Source organism: Delphinapterus leucas, chromosome 4, assembly GCF_059928025.1.
Source record: "Delphinapterus leucas isolate spDelLeu-1000000601 "Yukka" chromosome 4, BTC_Dleu_Yukka2, whole genome shotgun sequence".
NCBI lineage: Eukaryota > Metazoa > Chordata > Mammalia > Artiodactyla > Monodontidae > Delphinapterus > Delphinapterus leucas.
Window position 1 is genome coordinate 44,798,366 of NC_143132.1, and position 23,453 is coordinate 44,821,818.

Genomic DNA, 23,453 nt, shown 5'->3' on the forward strand with positions numbered 1-23,453 from the left:
GATAGCTCGGAGGACAAATTCAAATCCTTTCTCTTCCTAGGCCTGCATTTTCTTCTCTCTAAAATTTGTCTGGCCTGTACTTACACAATCACACTTCTATCTGCAAACGTAAGAAGTATTCAAAACTCCATTCAATTTCCAAAGAAAGAAACTGTTGCAATTTTGATTAGGAGAGTAATAACTTTATAGACTAACATACAATATAATTGATATCTTTAAAATGTAGAGCTTTGTATCTATTAAACTGGTTTATATTTCTATTCATTTAGGATTACTTTTATTCCCTTCAATAGTGTTTTGTAATTTTTCCCAAAAAGGGCCTATGCATTTCTTATTAGCTATGTTACTAGACAGTCTATAATTTTTTTCTCAATTGTTTTGGGGCCTCTTCTATTACATTTTTTAATTGGTTACTCTTGTATAGGCAAATTATTGATTTTCTTATTTTGATCTAGCTTCTGGCCACTTTGCTGGACTATTTTTTTTTTTAAGATTTATTATTTATTTATTTTACTTCTTTTTGGCTATATCAGGTGTTAGTTGCAGTATGCGGGACCTTTGTTGAGGCATGTGGGATCTTTCACTGCAGCGAGCGAGTTTCTCTCTAGTTGTGGCGTGTGGGATTTTTTCTCTTTTCTAGTTGTGGTGCACAGGATCCAGGGTGCGTGGGCTCTGTAGCTGTGGTGCGCAGGTTCCAGAGCGCGTGGGCTCTGTAGTTTGCGGCTCACAGGCTCTCTAGTTGAGGCGCGTGAGCTCAGTAGGTGTGGCGCGCAGGCTTAGCTGACCCACAGCATGTGGGATCTTAGTTCCCCAACCAGGGATCGAACCCGTGTCCCCTGCATTGGGAGGCAGATTCTTTACCACTGGACCACCAGGGAAAGTCCCTGAACGATCTTAAATCACATTTTTTTGTTAGTTGATTGTATTGAGTTTTCTATGGAGACAAGCATATCATCTGAAAATAATGGAAATTTAACTCTCCCTTTACCATATTCATACTTCACATTTTTTTCTTTCCTTAACATATCTGTTAGGACCACCACTATCACCCTGAATATTAGTAAAATGAGTGGCATCTTTTTCTTATTTGTGACTTTAATTAGAATGAATCTACTATTTGATAAATATAATGCTTAGTGTAAACTTCTCCTATAAAAACTTTCTCAAAATTTTGAAACTTTGTTTGTAACCCTTGTTTCTTTCTTCCCTTTTTTTTCCATTCTGTCATGTGAAACAGTATGTCATTGTGCTTTAATTTGCATTTTCTTGATGAGTAATGATATTGAACATCTTTTCATGTGCTTTTGGCCATTATTATATCTTCTTTTTTTGAGATATAATTGACATGTAACATTGTATTAGTTTCAGGTTATAACATAATGCTTCAATACATGTATACATGTACAATGATCATCACAATAAGTCTAGTTAACATCCATCACCACATACAGTTTCATTTTATTTTCTTTGTAGTGAAAACTTTTAAGATCTACTCTCTTAGCAACTTTCAAATATACAATACAGTACTGTTAATATAGTCACCATGCTATATATTACATCCACAAGACATTTATTTTGGAACTGAAAGCTTGTACCTTTTGCATAACTTCCCCCTTTTCACCCATTCCTCACTCCTACCTCTGGCAACCACCAATCTGTTCTCTGTATCTATGACTTTGGTGTTTTGTTTTGCTTTGTTTTTAGATTCCACATATAAGTGAAATCATATGCTATTTGTCTTTCTCTGTCTGGTCCATTTCACTTAGCATAATGCCCTCAAGGCTCATCCATGTTGTTGCAAATGGCAGGATTTTCTTCTTCTTTTATGGCTGAATAATGTTCCACTATATATACCACATTTTCCTTATCCATTCATCCACTGATGGACACTTATGTTTCCAGGGCTTGGCTATTCTAAATAATGCTGCAATAAACGTGGAGATGTAGATATCTTTTTTGAGTTAGTCTTATTGTTTCCCTTGAATAAATACCCAGAAGTGTAATTGCTGGATCATATGTCCTAGTTTTAATTTTTTTGAAGAATCCTTGTTTCTCAGAACATTTGCTATAATGTGTATTTAATCATGTTAACTTCTTGGTAAATCCAAGGAACATATCACAGTGAGTTACATTGATAACACTATCTAATGATCAATCTTGCATTTCAGATTAATGCTTACTTCTTCAGGATGCTTCTTCTTCAAGCATGCCTGATATGAAACTTGAGGACACTTCATTTAGGAATGCTGAATTAATATACACAAATTAATTTGGCCTGTATTTTAATTTGCTTTTGCTATCTTTGTAGAGTTTTGATTTATCTTATCTTGAAAAATTAAATGATTAATTTTTCAACTTTTCCATGCTTTAAAAGAGTTTTACATTGTGAATTATCTTCCCTTAAATGTAATCTGGACATGTAAATTTTTATAATCTTTATGTTTCTTTTAAGAGTAGGATTCTTATTATATTCTAAATTTCTTCCAGTTATTAGTTTACACTTATTTTTCATTTCTGAAAAATCTGTATTGTATACCTTTTCATGAAAATATCTTTTTTAGTGTTTTATTTAATTAAAAATTTTGTACAGAAAACAGGAAATTCTCTGCCAAGTATTACTCTGTATTTGTGGATATTTTCTTATTTTTTTCCAGTTTTAATGAGATATAATTGACATATAACACTGTATAACTTTAAGGTGTACAATGTGATCACTTGCTACACATATATATTGTGAAATTATTACCACATTAAGTTAGTTAACATATCCATCACCTCAGGTAATTATAGCATTTTGGCTTTTTGTTTGTTTGTGTGTGTGTGTGATCAGAATATTTAAATTTTATTCCCTTAGCAATTTTCATGTATATAATACTCCATTGTTAAGTATAGTCACCATGCTGAAAATTAGAACCCTCGATTTTATTCAGCTTATAACTGGAAGTTGTTTCCTTTGACCAAAACCTTTCCATTTCTTCTACCCTCCCCAAACCCTGGTAACCACCATTGTACATGCTGCATGAATTTGGATTTTTTAAAAAAATTCCAGGGCTTCCCTGCTGGTGCAGTGGTTGAAAGTCTGCCTGCCGATGCAGGGGACACGGGTTCATGCCCGGTCCAGGAAGATCCCACATGCCGCGGAGCGGCTAGGCCCTGTGAGCCATGGCCGCTGAGTCTGCGCGTCCGGAGCCTGTGCTCCACAACGGGAGAGGCCACAACAGTGAGAGGCCCGTGTACCACAAAAAAAAAAAAAAAAAAAAAATTCCACATATGAGATCTACAGTATTTGCCTTGCTCTCACTTATTTCACTTAGTATAATGCCCTCAAGGTTCATCCAATCTTGTTGTTTCTTCCACTGTCTCTTGGGTTTGGCCATGTGATTGCTTTGGGCAATGGGACTTTAGCAAGCATAACATAAGCAGAAATTGTAAAGTTCTCATACATTGGGGCTTGCCCTGTCTGGAATTTGTTTGAAACTAGGCACCATGTGAAGTGCAGCCACACCAGAAAGCTCACTGAGGAGTCTTATTCAAGAAATCTTGTCTGCATCTGAACTTGATTTGATGGATGTAATTAGGAAATTCAACTTTTGGAGGAAGTTGAACATATCTCCCCATGAAAGAGCTTTAAATTAGTGCAGTCAGAGAATGAAACAAAACAAATTGTTTTCTGGATGGTAATCATATTTCTCCTTTTTGCATCTATGCCCTTGTCCATTTCTTCCCACAGATCTGAGACTGGCCATGAAGTGCTTTGGCCAATGGAACCATATCAAATGTGATACAGCAAGAAACTTGAAAAGTGTTTGCTCACAGGGCTTATCCTCTCTTGTGCTTTTGCAATGCAATTACCATGTGAAGTAACTCAAGGCAACCATGACACATGAATGAAGTCATCCAGGATCAACAAGCTGCTAGCTGACCTAGCAGATAAATACAGCTACATGAATGAGCTAGGCAGTCAGGCAGAGGAATGCCAAGCTAAGCTCAGACCAAGTTCCCAAACCAAAGAATCCAAAGAATCATGAGCTGTCAAACAGTTGTTTTAGGCCACTAAATTCTGGGATACTTAGCAAAAACTATCAATGTAACCCAAACCCTATATGTCACCTTGGCTAGTCCGTAGTAAAATCCTGACAATAATTGCAACCAGAAAATAGCTTTCTGCCTCTGTTAGGAAAAAAAAAATGTATATAGCATAGTTTCTATTTTTTCAGACTTACTCTTATAAAATATTTTAACAATAAATACTTTATAGATAACTGGGGAAATATAATTTTCTAATATTACTTTTACTGACATTAACTATTAATGCTTTGTGTTTTCTTTTCAGTTGATGTTAACTGAAAATACTTCATAAAGAAAATGTATGACAATTTACAATGAAGTCAATGAATAAACAGACCTTTACAAAAATAGGATGTGGGGCTTCCCTGATGGCGCAGTGGTTGAGTCCACCTGCTGATGCAGGGGACACGGGTTCGTGCCCTGGTCTGGGAAGATCCCACATGCCACGGAGTGGCTAGGCCCGTGAGCCATGGCCGCTGAGCCTGCGCGTCCAGAGCCTGTGCTCTGCAACGGGAGAGGCCACAACAGTGAGAGGCCCGCGTACCGCAAAAAAAAAGGATGCAGTGCTATTTCTCCAACAGCTGATAAGCAACCACTGCAGGTTTCCACACATCTATTGGATTTTCCAAGAAAACAAGTTACCATAGCAACTCCAAAATCATATGCTATACTTTTAGACTATTACTAGTCACTAATATTTCTTCAAATGTGAATACATGTATAAATATATCAACTCATGATTAAACACATTGATTTATGATAAATTAGGATGTAACATTTGTAACGCTGCTGCTTTTTAAAATAAATACAGTATCCTGATCCAAATACTTTTAATCATTTCAACTGCAGAAACAAGTATCTAGAAAGCCAGCTATGCAATGGATCTCAGAGTCCTAATATTATTAAAAAAAATACCTCTACTGATCCTATTATCCCCATATCAGAGATTGAAAGCAGCCCTGGGAGGACCAAGAAAAAATATCAAATAGGAATCCTTAATAAATACGTCAGAACTGTGGACCTCATTTCCCACTTCCCAACCACTAACTTAATGGAAAAGAAGAGGCAACAAGTATAAACGTGGGGGAAGAAGCAAACCCAGTACCGTAAGGCATACTGTGTTTTATTGCACTTCACTTTATTGTGCTTTGTAGATATTGCATTTTTTATAAATTGAAGGTTTGTGGCAACCCTACATCGAACAGGTCTATCAGTGTCATTTTTCCAACAGCATCACTCACTTTGTGTCTCTGCATCACTTTTTGAAAAATCCCTCAATATTTCAAACTTTTTCAGTATTATTATATTTGTTATAGTGATCAGTGATTTTTGATGCTACTATTGCAAAAAGATTATGACTTACTGAAAGCTCAAATGAGGATTAGCATTTTTCAGCAATAAAGTTTTTTTTTTTTAATTGAGGTATGGGGACTTTCCTGGTGGCGCAGTGGTTAAGAATCCATTTGCTAATGCAGGGGACACGGGTTCAAGCCCTGGTCCAGGGAGATACCACATACCGTGGAGCAACTAAGCCCCGTGTGCCACAACTACTGAGCCTGTGCTCTAGATCCCGTGAGCCACAACTACTGAAGTCTGCGCCTAGAACCTGTGCTCCGCAACAAGAGAAGCCACCGCAAAGAGAAGCCTATGCACCGCAATGAAGAGTAGCCCCCGCTCGCCGCAATGAGAGAAAGCCCGTGCACAGCAATGAAGACTCAACACGCAGACAAAAATAAATTAATTAATTTTTAAAAAGTATGACTTCCTTAAAAAAATTAATTAATTAATTAAGGTATGGACATTGTTTTTTTAGACATAATGCTATTGCACATTTAATAGACTCCAATATAGTGTAAACCTAACTTTTATATGCACTGGGAAACCAAAACATTCATGTGACTCACTTTATTACATTATTCATTTATTGCAGTAGTCTGGAAACAAACACACACTTTTCTACACTCTGACTCAATACCTACTAATTTTCCACTCCAGCCCCTTCCCTCTCACCTGTCCCTCGTACTCTTCCCCTACGTTAGGGTCCATAAAACTGCCAGACCCTTTTATTGTGACTCCCTGAACAGTGAGATGACCCATCCCCCCACGTCTACTCTGATCCATGTGACCTTTGACCTGTGTACCATTCCATAGGGGAAAATGGAACAGAGAGAGTCCATGCTTTCCCCTGTTTTAGCTCCCTGTTATACCATCACAGTGAGTAAAGGCTTAACTCTTTAATTCTTTAATCAGCTACTCAGACACCTGACAGCACAGCTGCCCAGCTCCCACCTCAGCTGAGCTCCAGACACACGGCCCTTACGCCCTGTCAAAGTTTGCTCCCTTGTATCTTCAGGGTATCTTTTCCCTCAGCAACTTCCCTAGCAACTACCTCAAATTCAGCCACACTATACTTGCACCAGTCTTCATATTTATTCTTTCTTACTCAGTGGTTTTGCACTATTTTCGTCTAGAACACCTCCCCTCTCCCTGCCACTGAATAACAGAAAAACAACTGATAATACTAGAGAACAACATAAACATGACTTCCTCCCCAAAGATCTTCCCATCTCATTTATATGGGGTCACCTTTATGCTCCCTCATCTTGTAAGAGCTTTACCACAATTTTAAACCTGCCTTATGTTATTAGAATGGCTTTTTTTAAGCAGCCTGATAATAAATTTCCTGCTACAATCTAAAATAGTTTTAAAGCTCTATCATATGGGAAAATATATTCTTGTTCACATTTACCATTTCTGGATTTTGCATGTGACTCTAACATTTGTTCTTTCACCTAGCTAATATATACTGATCACAAAATGTAAAACCATAAGTGTTGTTAAAAAATATATACTGTTCTCAAAAGTTTCAAGTTTAGGAAGTTAAAGTCCGTGACTGCAAATATTTGCTTCAACCATGATGAGCACAACACCAAAAAGAAGGACCTCAGCACCCAAGTCCTCCTGAAGGATGCCTTGAAGGTTGTCAGTGACCAAATATTAGTCACCTACCACATTCAGACCCCAGAGGAGGTTACAAGGTATCCAGTGGTAAACAAAACAAACATGGTCCTTACAGCTTGAAGGGAAGATACAGCAGGAGGGGTAGGGGATAAAAGAGGAAGGAAATCAAGACAAGAGAAAGACATTCACAGTTGGGAAGCCATGAGAAAGCATGATAAATATCAAAACAGAAAGGTCTGTTTTTAGTCTCAGTCTGTTTTGTCTGATTCTTTTTGTGTTGTGAGGCCCTTGGAGTATGACAGGAACACTACAGATTCAGCGTTAAAAAGAAAATTAGAAAAACATTCAGTAGACTCTTCTCAAAGGGGTTTCTATAGAGTGAAGGGAATAACAATATTTTTCTTACAAGCACTCAGTGATTTGTACTGCTTGTACAAAGTCCATGAGCAGAGTTAAAGAGAGAAGTGATCATAGGCCAAGAAGAGATAGTTAAGGTGTTATATGGGCACACTCACAGTCCCTGTGTGTTCCCCTGGACCGACCAACCTCAGCAGCAGTAAAACACCAAACAGTTGCAAGAAAAATTTAAATAAGAATTTAAAATTAGTCTGACTTTTTTTGCCAGAATGGGTAAAACTGCTTTTTTTCCACACTGTTTTGAAATATACTGCCTTAGAATATGTCAGCTCAACTCAGTATTGTGCCTACCTGACAGTTCATTCTTAATTCACTCAGCAAATAATTTTTTAAGCTCTTATTATATGATAGTTTTTGTTTTCCATGCAGAGGCTCCAGCGATGGATAAAAAAAGCATCATTTACAAGGAAGCAAAATAAATAAACAAAAAACATAGTAATTCAGATACTGATGTTTTCTAAAGAAAAAAAAATAAAGCAGAAAGGGAGATAGAAATTGCAGTCGTGAAGATATAACACTTTAGGCAGAGATGGAGAGGGAAGGCACTACTGAGGAGATGCTTTAAAACCTGAAGGAGAAGAGAAAGTGAAATATGTGGATACCAGAAAGAAGTGCATTCCAGGCAGATGAAAGAACAAGGAACAATGCCCTGAATCATGCATGGGCTTGGCAAGCACAAAAGAACTGTAATGAGGCCAACCAGGAGGAGAAGGAGGATAGCAGGAAAGGAATAGGGTAGAGCAAAGGGGGTAAATTTTTACCCTAAGTGATATGCAAACTCTCTGTGGATTTTGAGCAGGAATGGCATAATCTTGCCCTGACAGGATGGCTTTGGCAAGGGTTTTGCATGTAGACTTAAAAAGGCACTAGGGTGGGAGGGAGAAGTAGGAAGCTATTAGATATAAATACAGGCAAAAGATGATGATGACTTAGACTAAGGTTAAAACTATGCAAGGGTTCAGAAAGGGCTACTTTCATTACTAACCAACTTAGAGAATAAAGGAAGTTTAAAAGTCCAGTTAAGTTACTGTACTGATAAAGTTCAGGGAAATAATCATGAGTCTCATGTCTCTTTCCATGAGAAGAGTCTAAAAATATGTATTCTACTTCCTCATTTAGAAGTTATATAGGAGTTAGGCTACAGTTGGTAAAATGAGAGAAGCTCTTCTCCCCTCCTTGTTTAAGGAACTACCAAATACAAAAATGGGAAGTTGAGTCATGAAAAGATAAGTCTGGCTTCCAAAGTGATAAGAAATGAAGGCATCCAAAATCACAGAAATACCTTTTGCAGGTTCACAAGCTGTGCAGTAAAGAAGGAAAAGCAGGGACTCTGAAGCCAGACAAACTGGGCTCACCTGCTCTGTGACTTGAGAAAGTCACATAACACCTCTTTTCAAATGGGTGTAATCATGACCCACCTCATAGGGCTGGTTGTGCTTATTAAACAAGTTAATATGTGAAATTATTCGAACGTCTGGAACATGGAAACAGTCATTTAAATGCTAGCTAGAATTTTATATTTCCTGAGGCTAAAGAGAAAAGCTTCACTGTTTAATTCATTATTTTCTTCCAGAATTCAGCCTACTTTAAACCCCACGAGAACACTATCCCTGAAGTACCAGTTAATGAAGCAAGAAAAATTTAGGATTAGAAGTCAAATATTCCTTGAACTCAGATATCTCACTGGAACAAACTACAGCCCAGAGTTGCATTAAAATTTCCAAAATATATGGAATTGAGAGTATTAATAAAGGAAAGCATTTTAGATCAGTACTTTACACACAGTAAACACTCAATACTGTAACTATTTGTTAAATGAATTATATTTTTCAATTCATTTTTTTAATTTTCTATGTGTCTGTCAGACATTGATTTGATATAAAAAACTCATTTTAGTCTCTTTTAGATTCTCAAAAAAGATCTACTGTAGTTGTATTTTTTCCCTAAACTTTATAGCTATGGGATGTGATTTTATCAAGTAAACAAAACTACTAATTTAATACAGTCTCAAAAAGTGTGAACAAAGTAGTACTGGATTTAAAATGGAATAATTTTTTTAAATGTGTTTATCAATTCTTATAGAAAAGTGGGACTTTATTATTAAAGTTGGAAACAAAATCTTTTATTAGGTGCCACACATTTGGTTCATGCTAATTTATCTTTGGCTCTTTAATGATAATGAGTTAAGAACTGAAGTGGGAAAATATTTCTTTAAATTCTATGTAGTATCATTCAGTTTCAAAGTGCTATTTTCCCACAAACAGAATATTTATATTTTATCTGAATTTCTATTTATTTTTCCCATTCTCTGAGCAGTAAAGAACCATGCCAGTTTACCTTTTAGAAGATATTTGTAATGTTAGGTAATTAGAAGACTATTTATATATACACACACACAAGATAATAGATTTTCACATCTATTGTCATTTAGAATAATTTCTTTTATTTAAATTATTTTGTCCTGCCTTAGTCATCATCCTCTCTCAAAACCAAATTACAGGATATTTAAATTTCAACAAATCATTTTAAATTTGCATATTTATAATCAGAGATTCAGACTCTATTTATATTTTCACATATTTTCTTTTATACTGAAAGCATAGAAGCATATCTAAGTTAACAAATTACATCATTCGCACCAGAACTATATGCAAAACTCTGACTCATTAGAGTCTTTTAGTCTTGAATCAAATTTTATATATACTTGGCCCTTGAACAACATGAGTTTTAACTGTGCAGGTCCACTTACACATGGATTTTCTTCAATACATACATACTACAGCACTTATGATCTGAGGTTGGTTGAATCTACAGATGTGAATAGGGAGGAAGGACCATAAAGTTATATGCAGATTTTCAACTGTGAGGGAGGTTAGCACCCCAACCTGGCATTGTTCAAGGGTCAACTATATATCTATACCTTTCAGTTACTAATAGCTCCTTTCAGGGGGAAATATATTATTCTAAAATGTTTTTTCCCGCAGGAACCTAGCATGGTGCCTCTTTCAAAAAACTTGCTCAATTATATGTTAGTTGTATGAATGACAGTAAATATTTCTGGGGGGCTAAATAAATAAATAATATGCCATAATAGTATCACTCATGTGATTGTTGGTAAGCTTAAATAATTTAAGATTATATAAATAAATGCTATATAAACAGTAAAACCTATGCACATTTATTTTGTAGTTAATTTCTTATGCAATATTTCCAGTTGTTTTTCAAATGAATAGTTAACTAGAATAGTGTTAATAAGAAACATCAAGCTCAAAATAGAGCTAAGCCCCACCAAGACTTAGTACCTAATGTAACTGCAGCCTCTCCCTGGACTGAAATTTTCAACCAATCAGTCTGGAAAATCCTGATCAGCTCTAGGTAATCTGCCTAAGGCTTCCTGCCTTCCCCTAAGGGAAGGTAACCTAAAATAATCCACTTTTTAACTTCCTTGTTCCACCCTCTTTCTGCCTATATGAACCTTCCACTTTTTACAACTCCTTGAAACCCCTTCCTGCTTGCTAAGATGGGATGTTGCCTGATTCGTGAATAGTTGAATAAAGTCACTTAGACCTTCAAATTTACTCAGCTGAATTTTGCTTTTTAACAATAGAAAAACATAGAAAAATTATTTTTATACTTCATTCTATAATGGAATTGTTTAGAACATGTTTATGTTAGCAGCCTAAAATATGGCTGAGACACTAATTTATAAAAATAACTTTGTAGGGCTTCCCTGGTGGCACAGTGGTTGAGAGTCCGCCTGCCGATGCAGGGGACGCAGGTTCGTGCCCCGGTCCAGGAAGATCCCACATGCCACAGAGCGGCTGGGCCCATGAGCCATGGCCGCTGAGCCTGTGTGTCCGGAGCCTGTGCTCTGCAGCGGGAGAGGCCACAACAGTGAGAGGCCCGCGTACCACAAAAAAAATTAAAAATAAAAAAATAACTTTGTAGCTAGAAAATTGTCAGAAAATCAGATCCTACTGTTCTCTTGAATAACTTTTAAGAAATTATTCTGAGTTTTTTTTTTTTTTTGCTTTTATTTATTCAAAAGAGAATCCTCTTTTGGACACTTACCAGAATAGATTTAATATCTGTACAAAAATATTTTTTTCCCAAATCTTAATCTGACCTTAATTTATTCTTGTGATTGCACTTCAGTATTATAGTTATCATAGTAAAAGATTAAAAATTGGCTGAAGTTTAGAGAAAGAAATAAAAATATCAAATTTATACATAAAAACACTGATTTCTACATCTATTGTCATTTAGGATAATTTATGTAAATTGGTTTGTCCTACCTTAGTCATTATTCTCTGTCAAAAAAAATTACAGAATATCTAAATTTCCACAAATATTTTGAAATGTGCATATTACATTATAATCACAGATTCAAACCCTATTTACATTTTCACATATTTTCTCTTACATAAAAGCATAGAAGCATACCTAAGTTAACAAATTACATCATTCACACCAGAACTATATACAAAACTCTGATTCATTACAGTGCTCTTTTAAAGCCGCTAATCAAATTAGCAAATCTCATATCACTTTAGGTCTATCTACAAATAAACATCCAAATTATTGTAGAGGGGATCAACTTATGGCATGACAGCATGAGGAAGTGCTGTTGACTCATTTCTCAGTGAAACTGGTGAAAACTAAAGACTACAACCCCTTAAAGTCTCTGGCAATGGTCCTAAGAGTGATCAACACATGAAGAAATTATCTGTTCAAGAAAATCTATAAAAATTTGTTAAGACAGACAAGATTCTGTGTTATTTGAACCAAGAACTCTTCCTCTCATCTTGGTGAGGGCTCTGGAGGCTTGCAGGACATAGTGCCCAGCCTGTTCCCAGGCCCCCAGCTCACCAGCCGGCCCAGAGTAACTGCAATATATTATCTAAAATGTCCAGTTTCCAACAAAAAAATTACGGACATGCAAAATTTGACCCATACACTGAAAAAAGAGCAGCCAACTGTGACAGACAGCACATATCAGATTAGTCAGAAAAAAGATTTTAGAGTAATCAATATAAATATGTTCACAAAACTAAAGAAAACTATGATTAATGAAATAAAGGTAAATATGCTGACAATGATGCATCAAACAGATAATATCAATAAAGAGGTAAGAATTATAAAAAAGAACCAAATTCAAATTATGATGTTGAAAAGCAACAACAGAAAAAAAAATTCACTAGAGAGGTGAAAGATTAAATATGAACTGGCAAAAGAAAGAACAAATGCACTTCAAGATAGGCTGATAGAAATTATGCAAGCCAAGGAAAAGAGGAGAGTCTCAGAAACATGGGACACCAATAAGAACACCAACATACATGTAATGGGACCATCAGAAGGAAAAGAGAGAGCTGGAAGTCGGGGGGGCACCTCAAAGAAATAATGGCTGAATAATCCCCAAATTTAGTGAAAAATGATAACCTACACGTCCAGAAGCTCAACAAACTCCACATCAGGTAAGCACAAAAAGACCCACAAAGGGATACGCCATAGCAAAAATGGTGAAAGTCAAAGACAAGAATAAGATCTTTAAAACTTTATAGAATATTTCTTCACAAAACTCTTTTTGCCTTCAAAAGACCTTAAGGCTGGAGTCAAAAATTCTGTATTCCTGTCTGGATTTGCCATTTATTAACAAGATGAGCTTTAGCAATTACTCAACATCTCTGATTTCCTCACAAAATAGAGTTAATATTTTAGACAAACATAAAATTGTTCTTAGATTCAATAAAGTAATATATATGAAAGTCTTCTGAAAAGGATAAATGTCCTAAACAAATGCAAAACACCTTTTTTTACTTTTTAAGTAAAAAGGTTTTGGGATTTTAAACTGAGCATCTAGATTATTCCAATTCACCCTCTGGAATTGCTTCACTATGTAGACTGAACCTAATCTAGATAACAACTGGCAGAAATGAAGCAGGCCATTTTCTGTACTGTGAACTATTACTCTTTGTAAAAAGACACAATTTGTACATCACTACAGGCAAAGAAAATATATTAGCAATAACTGAATAAGTACTAGATCAATATGCTCTAAATCAAGCACTTGAGTATTTGAGTATTTGAATATTACTAATGCAATTATAAAATATGCCAGGGGCTTCTAAAAAGCCGGGCTTATATCTATGTTGATCAATTTCCTTAGAAGAGAAGAATACCTCTCTTCATTTCTTAATATAAAACTAGTAAGAAAAAGATAGTGTTCTGAATAAATAATATTTATATTTCTTGGGTTATAATGCTTTGATATTAACTTGCTATTACCTGTGTAATATTATAATGATTTGTTATGACCTATATTATATATATATATATATATATATATATGAAAATTTGTGATAGAAGTGATATATGTGAAGAGACATTGATTCATGGAAATGAATTAGGTTATGGTTTCTCAGAAATTGGTGGAAATCATGATTCTCTTTCAGCAAAGTAGACAAATGCTTACAGAGATGGTTTTAACTTTAATAGACACAAAGATAGTTTTAAGTCTGATGGCTCCTGAGAACGATGTACCAAGATAACAATGTTTGTGAGTAAAAGTGAATAGAAGTAGCAGGGAGTTAAACAAGGTGCTGGGGGGGCTGAAATTTTTCCTCATATAAAAAGAAATTTCGATGTAGGCTGTTCCAAACATTCAAGCAGGCAGCCTCTTTACACATCATCAAGAATCTACATTTTTCTCTCTGTCCTCTTCTCCAATATTTTGTTCCATGGTTGCCAGTAACTCCAGATCCTAGTATGATGAATGATGAAGATATTCAGAAGCAGGAATGGGGTGGGGTCAGAAGCAAATGTGGCTTTTATCTCATTCATAAATGAGAGTAAGAAAACTATCCAAGCTGACTTTCATTTACGTGTTCATCTAATCTGTCAGAACTGGAACCATGGCCAACCTTAGATGCACTTCAGCAGAGAATATATTTTAGTTGTATGTTTTTCCCTTAATATTTAAAGATTAGCAATTGAGATTTAAAGAGCAACTGAGTTGAGAATAACTAGCTCTTGGGTTATCTAACCAACAATGTCCAGCAAAAGTACTGTGAAAGAAGAAACTACTAGGCAATTTAAAATATAATAATATTATCTATATAATTTTATTATATATAACATTATAATAATATATAATCTAGGTATATAGATTATATATAGAGATAGGTACATAGGTGGGTAGATAGATATGATTCATTCTTGAGAAACCAGTTTTAAAAATTCCAGTGATAACCTTTGGGCACCCTTTTCAACCCACAACTAATTTACGTATGAAACTCCCTTCTAAGTTATCAATTTTTTCCAATAATATTAAATAACTGTGTTGCCACAAAAGAGTAAATTCTGAATTAATTTGGGGCTAACCTACAAAAAATATGTGACTTAAATTCTTTACCATTGTAGAATTTTTTCCAAACAAAAAATTTCAACTGTTGTTCTTAACAAAATGTTTCTGCCAGGCTTCCCTGGTGGTGCAGTGGTTGAGAGTCCGCCTGCCGATGCAGGGGACATGGGTTTGTGCCCCGGTCCGGGAAGATCCCACATGCTGCGAAGCGGCTGGGCCCGTGAGCCATGGCCGCTGAGCCTGCACGTCCGGAGCCTGTGCTCTGCAACGGGAGAGGCCACAGTGGCCCGCGTACCGCAAAAAAAAAAAAGTTTCTGCCACCAACTCAAAGACTATATACTAATTTTTGGTCTGTTCACAAATGTCCAAGAATATGTGCAGTTTTAATTCCAAGAATATTTGCACTTTTCCACTTCTGAACTCAAGCACAACCATGTGACGTTTCTGACCCATTGCCATGTGACTTGTAGTATAAGGAGAATTCTTCCCTGGCCCAGTGAAGTAGGGCTTACTCATGTTAGTTTTTGCCGATAGAAAGTGAGTGGAAGTGACAAACTCAATACTTGATCAGTAGTTGTAAGAGTAGTCAAATAACCTACCCTATTTCTCTTTTCATTTCTCTACATAAATACATGAAATACAAAGTAATTTATGTAAATATCAGCAGAAAAATTTCAGATTAACTTTTTAAATATTAAAAAAGTAAATGCTTAAAAGTATATGTGATTCTTATAAATAGTCAGTATTATCACCTTATCCCATCCAGTTGAACTCCAGGGAAATATATCTAGATGTTTTGTACGATGGAGTATGCAAGGTCAATGGCCAACAGGACCACAAAGCCATCTACCCCAGCTCCCTTTCTCAGGGGTGTTTGGTCAAGGTGGGCAGATACCTTCTAAGTATGAGGGGAGAGAATGGTGAAGGGAAGTCATTTAATCCAGTGGCTGAAGTGTTTAAAATGGTAATTCTGGGACAGTCAGTTTTATGAAGTATTTCTCCTGCTCATCCTCATCAAGGGCAGTAAGTTTTGCTCTACATGGTAGTTTGTCCTCACTATCATCATGAAAGAGGCAGAGAGCAAGCTGAGTAATTCTAGGACATAGTATATTTTATTACACTCAGAAGCATCATGATTCTAACAGAGAAATTGGCAGAAATCTTAGAAATAAAGATGCTTTGCAAATATTACTTTGTATTCTTAAAATGCAGGCTTATTTAGAAGCAGGGTCCATATCAGATGACCTCCTAAATAATCAATGACTGAACTATTTTGATTTACTGAAGTCTGCACTTTTAAATAATGTTACATTCTCAATGATTATTTCAATATAATTTAAGAATATGTGGAATGATGGGCTTTTAAATTATTATGAAAGTAGTACTTTATTCCTTGGAATAAATTTATATACTCCTTAGTAAATTAAATTTAATTATTGCATAGGCAATTGTATTAATTCATTTACTAGTATTGATATACTGAGATTAAACCATATATGTTGTGTTATTTTTAAAAATAATAGTAAACACTTAAAAAATAAATCTAAATATTTATAAGAACACTGAAAGGAAGAAGGAAAAGAGCAAACAACAGATCTAAAGCAACAGTAACAATAAAATCTTCATTTTTTAAATTTGTTGATGCATGTAGTATGCTCAAATGAACTACATATATTTTAAACAGATATACTGTGTAAAATCTTGACTACCTAAAACTGTTTTATAGCAAGTATAGTTTTATAAAGGTTGAATAAAAATGATCTACCCAGAGTAGCAAGTATCATCACAGAAATTATATGTATCAGGAAGAAAAAGCCAGTATTGTTTTTTCTATTACAAGGGCATTTTTCCTCTCAAGCTGTTCAACCATAATAAATTTGAAGTAATATATATAAAACTACATAGTTCCTTTCAAGCAGTATCTTTTATTTCATAGGACGGTAACTGTCTGTGAGGTTCAGTAAAACCTCAAGATGTTGATCAATGTAACGGTATAACTCATCTCGTGTGTCTCTTTTGTTCTTCATTTACATTTCAATGTACAACATCTTGGATTCTTCTGCCAGTTCTCACTGAATTAGAAGATTTTGCTCATGGAAGCATGATGATGATCAAAAAAGTAACTATTATAGCAAACATCCAACCTCAGAATTATATTTAATGAGATGCTCTGGTTTGTATCAATCCTTTATTTGCCTTAGGAAACAGAATTTTTTGGTAGTTATGATGAGTTGCAAAGTTTATTCAGAAAAATTCTTTGCTCCACATTTACTCTAAAATTTGTCTAGGGAATGATATGTTGAAGATTAAGTATATAATATATTGGCTTGGGGAAGAAAGAACGATCATAACAGGTCTCATTTGTAACTAAGAAAATAACGTATGAAAATCTAATTCAATAACTAATTGCAATATATATTCATCTTATAATGAGTAAATATAATACTTTACAATAGTAACTAGTCATCTGTGCACCATTATAAATTAGTTAGAGCCATAAATCTAGTAACTTTGTGGTTCGTATTGATTTTACTTACTGATAGATTTGTAGCCAGACTGTAATCTATTTAGTCATAGTCACTGTTTCAATATTCAAGTAAAACAGCTTATATAATGCAAATATTGTTTTATTATTTAAAACTTGAACATAGAAAGTTTTGTTACCTTATTAGGAAAAGCTATAGAACAAACAGATGTAAAATAATAAATACACTTAAAATACCTCATATACTCCTTAATACCATTACCGCTAATGAGAATTTCTGGAAGTTTGGTTATTCTTTTTAAATCACTTTTGAGTGTAGAGTTTAGACATGAGACTAAATTATGTCTAAAGATAAAAGTTAAAAACCAATGTATGTTTCTATATAGTACACTAATTCAGTAGTTTGGGGGTTTTTTTGTTTTTTTTTATGGGTGTTTGTTTTTAATTTTTATTTTATTTTTGGCTGCGTTGGGTCTTTGTTACTGTGCACAGGCATTCTCTAGTTGCGGTGAGCTGGGGCTACTCTTCGTTGCAGCGCGCGGGCTTCTCATTGTGGTGGCTTCTCTTGTTGCGGAGCACGGGCTCTAGGCACGCAGGCTTCAGTAGTTGTGGCATGTGGGCTTCAGTAATTGTGGCTTTCAGACTCTAGAGCGCAGGCTCAGTAGTTGTGGCGTGCCGGCTTAGTTGCTCCACGGCATGTGGGATCTTCCCGGACCAGAGCTCGAACCTGTGTCCCCCTGCATTGGCAGGTGGATTCTTAACCACTGCGCCACCAGGGAAGCCCAGTAGTTTGTGTTTTGTTTGTTTGTTTCCTTTTTCCCCACTAATCTAACTAGCATTCACTTAGTTACAGGCCCAGTTGATTATCTCAGTGATAAATGTAATTGCACCACACATCTCACTTTCATCCTTATCTCTGGTATAATAGATATAACCATCTTTCCAAAGGAAACCAACCTAAATGCAGTTCTTTATTTTAACAAACACAGAATAAAATTGCTAAATGTTATTTTTTCAGAGCTTCTCCCTGACTTTGTTAGATTTTTTTCTGACTTTATTTTGGAGATCAAATAAAACTTAAAGGTAAGTAAGAAGAATTGGAATTATGTTATTGAGTAATGAAGATATGGGTATAGTTTCAGCATGAGCTTCAGTTATTATTTCTCTTTGTGTTTCACATGTCTTTATGTCCAGTATTTTATCCATATCTGAGCAGCTTCCACAATTATAAAACCTCTCTTTTGCATTTGTACAATATGTCTTCTTCTTAGAGATTGGTTTATGAGTTTGAAAATAAGCCTAGAGCCACTAAATCTTCTTAAAAGCCCTATAGGCCAATACAATCAATTTGGGTCTTATAGTAGAAAAAAATAGTTCCTCTCTATTTTTCCTGTTACCTTCCTATCCACAATGATTTTTATACCTCATATATATGACCATCCATACGAATGAAGTTAAATTTATCTAATCTTTCAACAGTTTTTGTTAGGTACATACCATGGGCCAACAACAAAGGGAATATCTATCTCCTAACCTAAAGAATTTCCTATAAGCTCAGTGGAGGAGTCAGGTACATGGATAAAAATAGTCTTTCTGCACTTCAATGATTTAATAAAACAGCTATAGAAGGAAAATGCATGAAGTACTATGGTAGCAAAAAAAAGGGGGAAATTTTAGTTTGCCTGTTTGAAAAAGGAAAAGCTTCAAAGATAATATTTAACTGCATGTTGTATGATGATTAGGAGTTTACCAGATTGCAAAGGTAGTGATGGACGATTATTGAGGCAGAGAGAAGAATATATACAAAGGTACAGAGACATAAAAGTGACTGGCTTTTTCCTTCCAAATTCTTCACCCTTCCTTGATTTATACACTTGCTGTGGTGTCATCTTAGGCAGTAGGTACTTCTCCAATACTTGGCTCTGGGCCTGACCATGTGACTTCGACTGATGAAATATGGGATGAAACAATAGTGCTAATGCTAAGAGGCATCATATATTTTTAATCATTCTCATATGCTGTCCATGAAAAGAATAAGGTGGTTGAAAGAAGAAGGCAGAGAAAACCCAGAGCTTAAACACTGCAGTCTAGAGTAGAGGTGCCTAAGTCAATTATGTGAGAAATAAATGTTTATAGTTGTAAGTTACTGGAGTTTGAGGTTTTATTTTATGCAACAAAACCATACTATTATAGCACAAATAAATATCAGAAAGAAGCTCAAGAAAAAAATTTAGAGTGCTGGGCTTCCCTGGTGGCACAGTGGTTGAGAGTCCGCCTGCTGATGCAGGGGACACGGGTTCGTGCCTCGGTCCGGGAGGATCCCACATGCCGCGGAGCGGCTGGGCCTGTGGGCCATGGCCACTGAGCCTGCGCGTCCAGAGCCTGTGCTCTGCAGCAGGAGAGGCCACAACAGTGAGAGGCCCGCGTACCGCAAAGATAAATAAATAAATAAAAATTTTAAAAAATTTAGAGTGCTGAGAGATCGTATGTAGAAGATAAATACGTATGGAGATCATATGTAGAAGATAAATTCACAGTTGCACAAGAACCAAATCAAAAGGCCTTTGAACGGCCATACAACTGTGTTTAGTCCTCATTTTTCAGACAAAGGAAGCAATAGAAAACTTCAACACTATAGTTAAATCTAATCTTTTAAAATCTAATCTTAAAACATTACACTGACAGAATACTACTGGATAAATTAAATGGATAAAGTAGTAAATAAAGGCTAGGGACAAAGACTGGGAATGATTCTGTTGCAAGTATTTTGTAAGAGAGTTTGAAATTATGAACTGAAGTATGAGGATGTAGGAGACAAGTTTAAAGAAATATAGGGAAGAGATTTCACAGAACAAAAGAAATGAATGGATGCAGTGGTATGAAGCAGTAACATGAGAAATTTTGTTCCTGCAGTTTTGGTTCTTGGTTAGACATAATCTGTGTTTTTGATGTTCCTTTAGAGTGAGCAGGGGTTGAGGGAAAGAGGAAGGTGCCAAACCTCTCAATAAATTGAAGTGATTTGGAAATTAGCCATTAGAATGTGGAAAGGTAACAGTATACTGAGAAAATTCGATCTGCAATTGGAGTAATTTTTAAATAAAGGAGAAATAAAACTGACTAGAAAGTGTTGTAAAGGGCGAGAAGAATCTTTTTAATATGTTTTCTGCAGGATATGGGGACATAGGGCAGAATCTTCCATTTCTAGAGGGTAGTGAGAGCTTAAAATAGGAAAAAAAGCTGGAGAGTATAAATAATCTAGGAAAAGGTTAAGTATATTGGTATATTTATTGACATTTGAATATATGTGTTAAATGTATAACTGAAAGAATTAGACACTAATTCAGAAGATGGATGATAGTCTATAGCAGTGGTTCTCAACCAGGTTGATTTGGCTATCCATGGAACATATGGCAATGACAGGAGGCACTTTTGGTTTTCAGAGCTGGGGGCAAAGTATAGGACATGCTACTGCCATCTGGTGAATGCAGGCCATGTATCCTGATAAACATCCTACAATATACAGGACATTCTCCCACAACAAAAAACTATCTGGCCCAAAATATCAATACAGCTGAAATTGAGAAAACCTGGTCTGGGAATTAGTGTGGGGGCAGTGAATGAAAGTCGACACAGGAAGAAGCAATCCTAGAGACCGAAGCAGAGAGAGAATTGAATTAAAAGCAACAAAAACTGTTCTTCTTTTCAGCCCTTGTTCACCTTACCTTAATCCTGATTTATATGGTTTTCTGAAGCATATGAGCAAACCTTGTGTGTTGTAAGTTTTTAAAAAGTGCTTTAAAAATAATATTTCCACCCTAAGAAAAGGGAACCATACTACACTGTTGGTGGGAAAGTAAATTGGTGCTGCCACTATGGAAAACAGTACGGAGGTTCTTCAAAAAACTAAAAATAGAGTTGCCATATGATCCAGCAATCCCACTTCTGGGCATATAACCTGACAAAACTATAGTTCAAAAAGATACATGCGCTCCTATGTTCATAGCAGCGCTATTCACAAAAGCCAAGACATGGAAATAACCTAAATGTCCATCGACAGAGGAATGGATAAAGAAGATGTGGTACATATATACAATGGAATACTACTCAGCCATACAAAGAAGGAAATAATGCTGTTAGCAGCAACATGGATGCAACTAGAGATTATCATACTAAGTAAGTCAGAGAAAGACAAATATCATATGATATCACTTATGTGTGCAATCTAAAATATGACATAAATGAACTCGTCTGTGAAACAGAAACAGACTCACAGACATAGAGAACAGACTTCTAGTTGCCAAGGGGGGAGAGGGGGTGGGGGAAGGATGGATTGGGAGTTTGGGATTAGCAGATGCAAACTATTATATATAGAATGGGTAAATAACAAAGTCATACTGTATAGTATAGGGAACTATATGCAATAACGTGTGGCAAATCATAATGAAAAAATATGAAAAAGAATGTGTATATATACATTTGAATATATATTTGAATCACTTTGCTGTACAGAAGAAATTAACACATTGTAAATCAACTATATATCAATAAAATAAATTTTTAAAAAATATGTTTCCACCCTAAAAGAAAATAAGCATAACTCCCCACTCCTTAAATGTGGGCTGTGCATAGTGACTTCCTTCCAAAAAGTAGTGTAGAAAGGGTAACTTTCTAGAGTAACTTCATGTGGAGAAACCTGACAAACACCACTCCCACCAGGGGACAAAGGTCAACATGAAGAGTGACAAATCATGTTAATAGTATAAACTGTCGATAAAATGTGATGAAAACTACACCTTATCTCTGTGCTCTTCCTCCCAAAACCTCATAACCCCAGTATAATCATGAGAAAAATATCAGACAAGTTCCAATAGGACATCTTACAATACAACTAACTAGTATTCCTCAAAACAATCAAGGCCATCCACAACCAGGAAAGTTAGAGAAATTGTCACATCCAAGAGGAGCCTAAGAAGACATGACAACGAATTGTATTCTGGTAACCTAGATGGAATCCTGGAGCAAAAAAGAACATTAGAAAAAAATAAACTATGGATTTTAGCCAATAATATTAATATATCATTATTGGTTCATTAATTGTAACAAATGTACCATACTAATGTAAGATGTTAATAACAGAGGAAACTATGTGTAGAGGGAGGGGGTAGATGGGAACTCTCTGTATTATCTTCTCAATTTTTCTATAAATCTAAAACTGTTACCAAAATGGAGTCTACTAATAAAAATATTTGAATAAATGAAGAGTATTTAACCAAAAACATGACAATGATAAATGTAGTCTGTGCTAAAATCTGATAAACAAATTGAAAGCTGGAAAAAGTTTTTTGAAAATTATTTAAAAGTTTTACTTAGAAAGTAACATTCAAAAATGTGATAATTTATTTTTATCCCTTTTCCATACATATGTTAGAGAAAAACTGCTAATGCATAACAGTAGCAAAAATGTATTGAATATATTTACATGTAAAAATGAAAGAATTTTTTAAAATACTTAAGTATGAAACATTAGTTTAGTAGATGCTAGTCAATAGTAAGGTTATAGCTATCTTAGATGATACCTTCATTCTCAGAACAAGAAAATGAAGATTATGTTAAAAAGATGAGTGTTCTTTGATGACAAGAAGATTTTTCTAATGGCTATTCTCCACTAAGATACTCATGTAAATTTTAATTTTGCCACATTATAACTTGGCCACAACTTAATTTTTTTCCAAGCCAATTAATTTTTTAATCACATTTGATAAACAAGCCTACATGTTCTTCTTTGATTTTTAAACTTTTCTTAGTACATAAAACAAATTAAATCTCTAGGAGCAAATCCATAAATGTATTAACATAGAAATCATGTACACAAAGTAACACAATATAATTTTATCTTGAAATGCATTTAAGATATGTTTACCCACATATTTTAAATTATTCATAGTTATATAAGTAGTCTATAATCTCTTTTTTCTAGCTTTATTTTTTATGTTATTGATATATGACATTGTGTAAGTTTAAGGTGTACCACATTTTATATAAATAAATATATATAGCGATAGAGATATATAGACATATATATATATCAAAGTAACTACCATAATAAGATTAATAACACATCCATCATCTCACATAGTTAGAATTTTTGTGTGTGATGAGAAC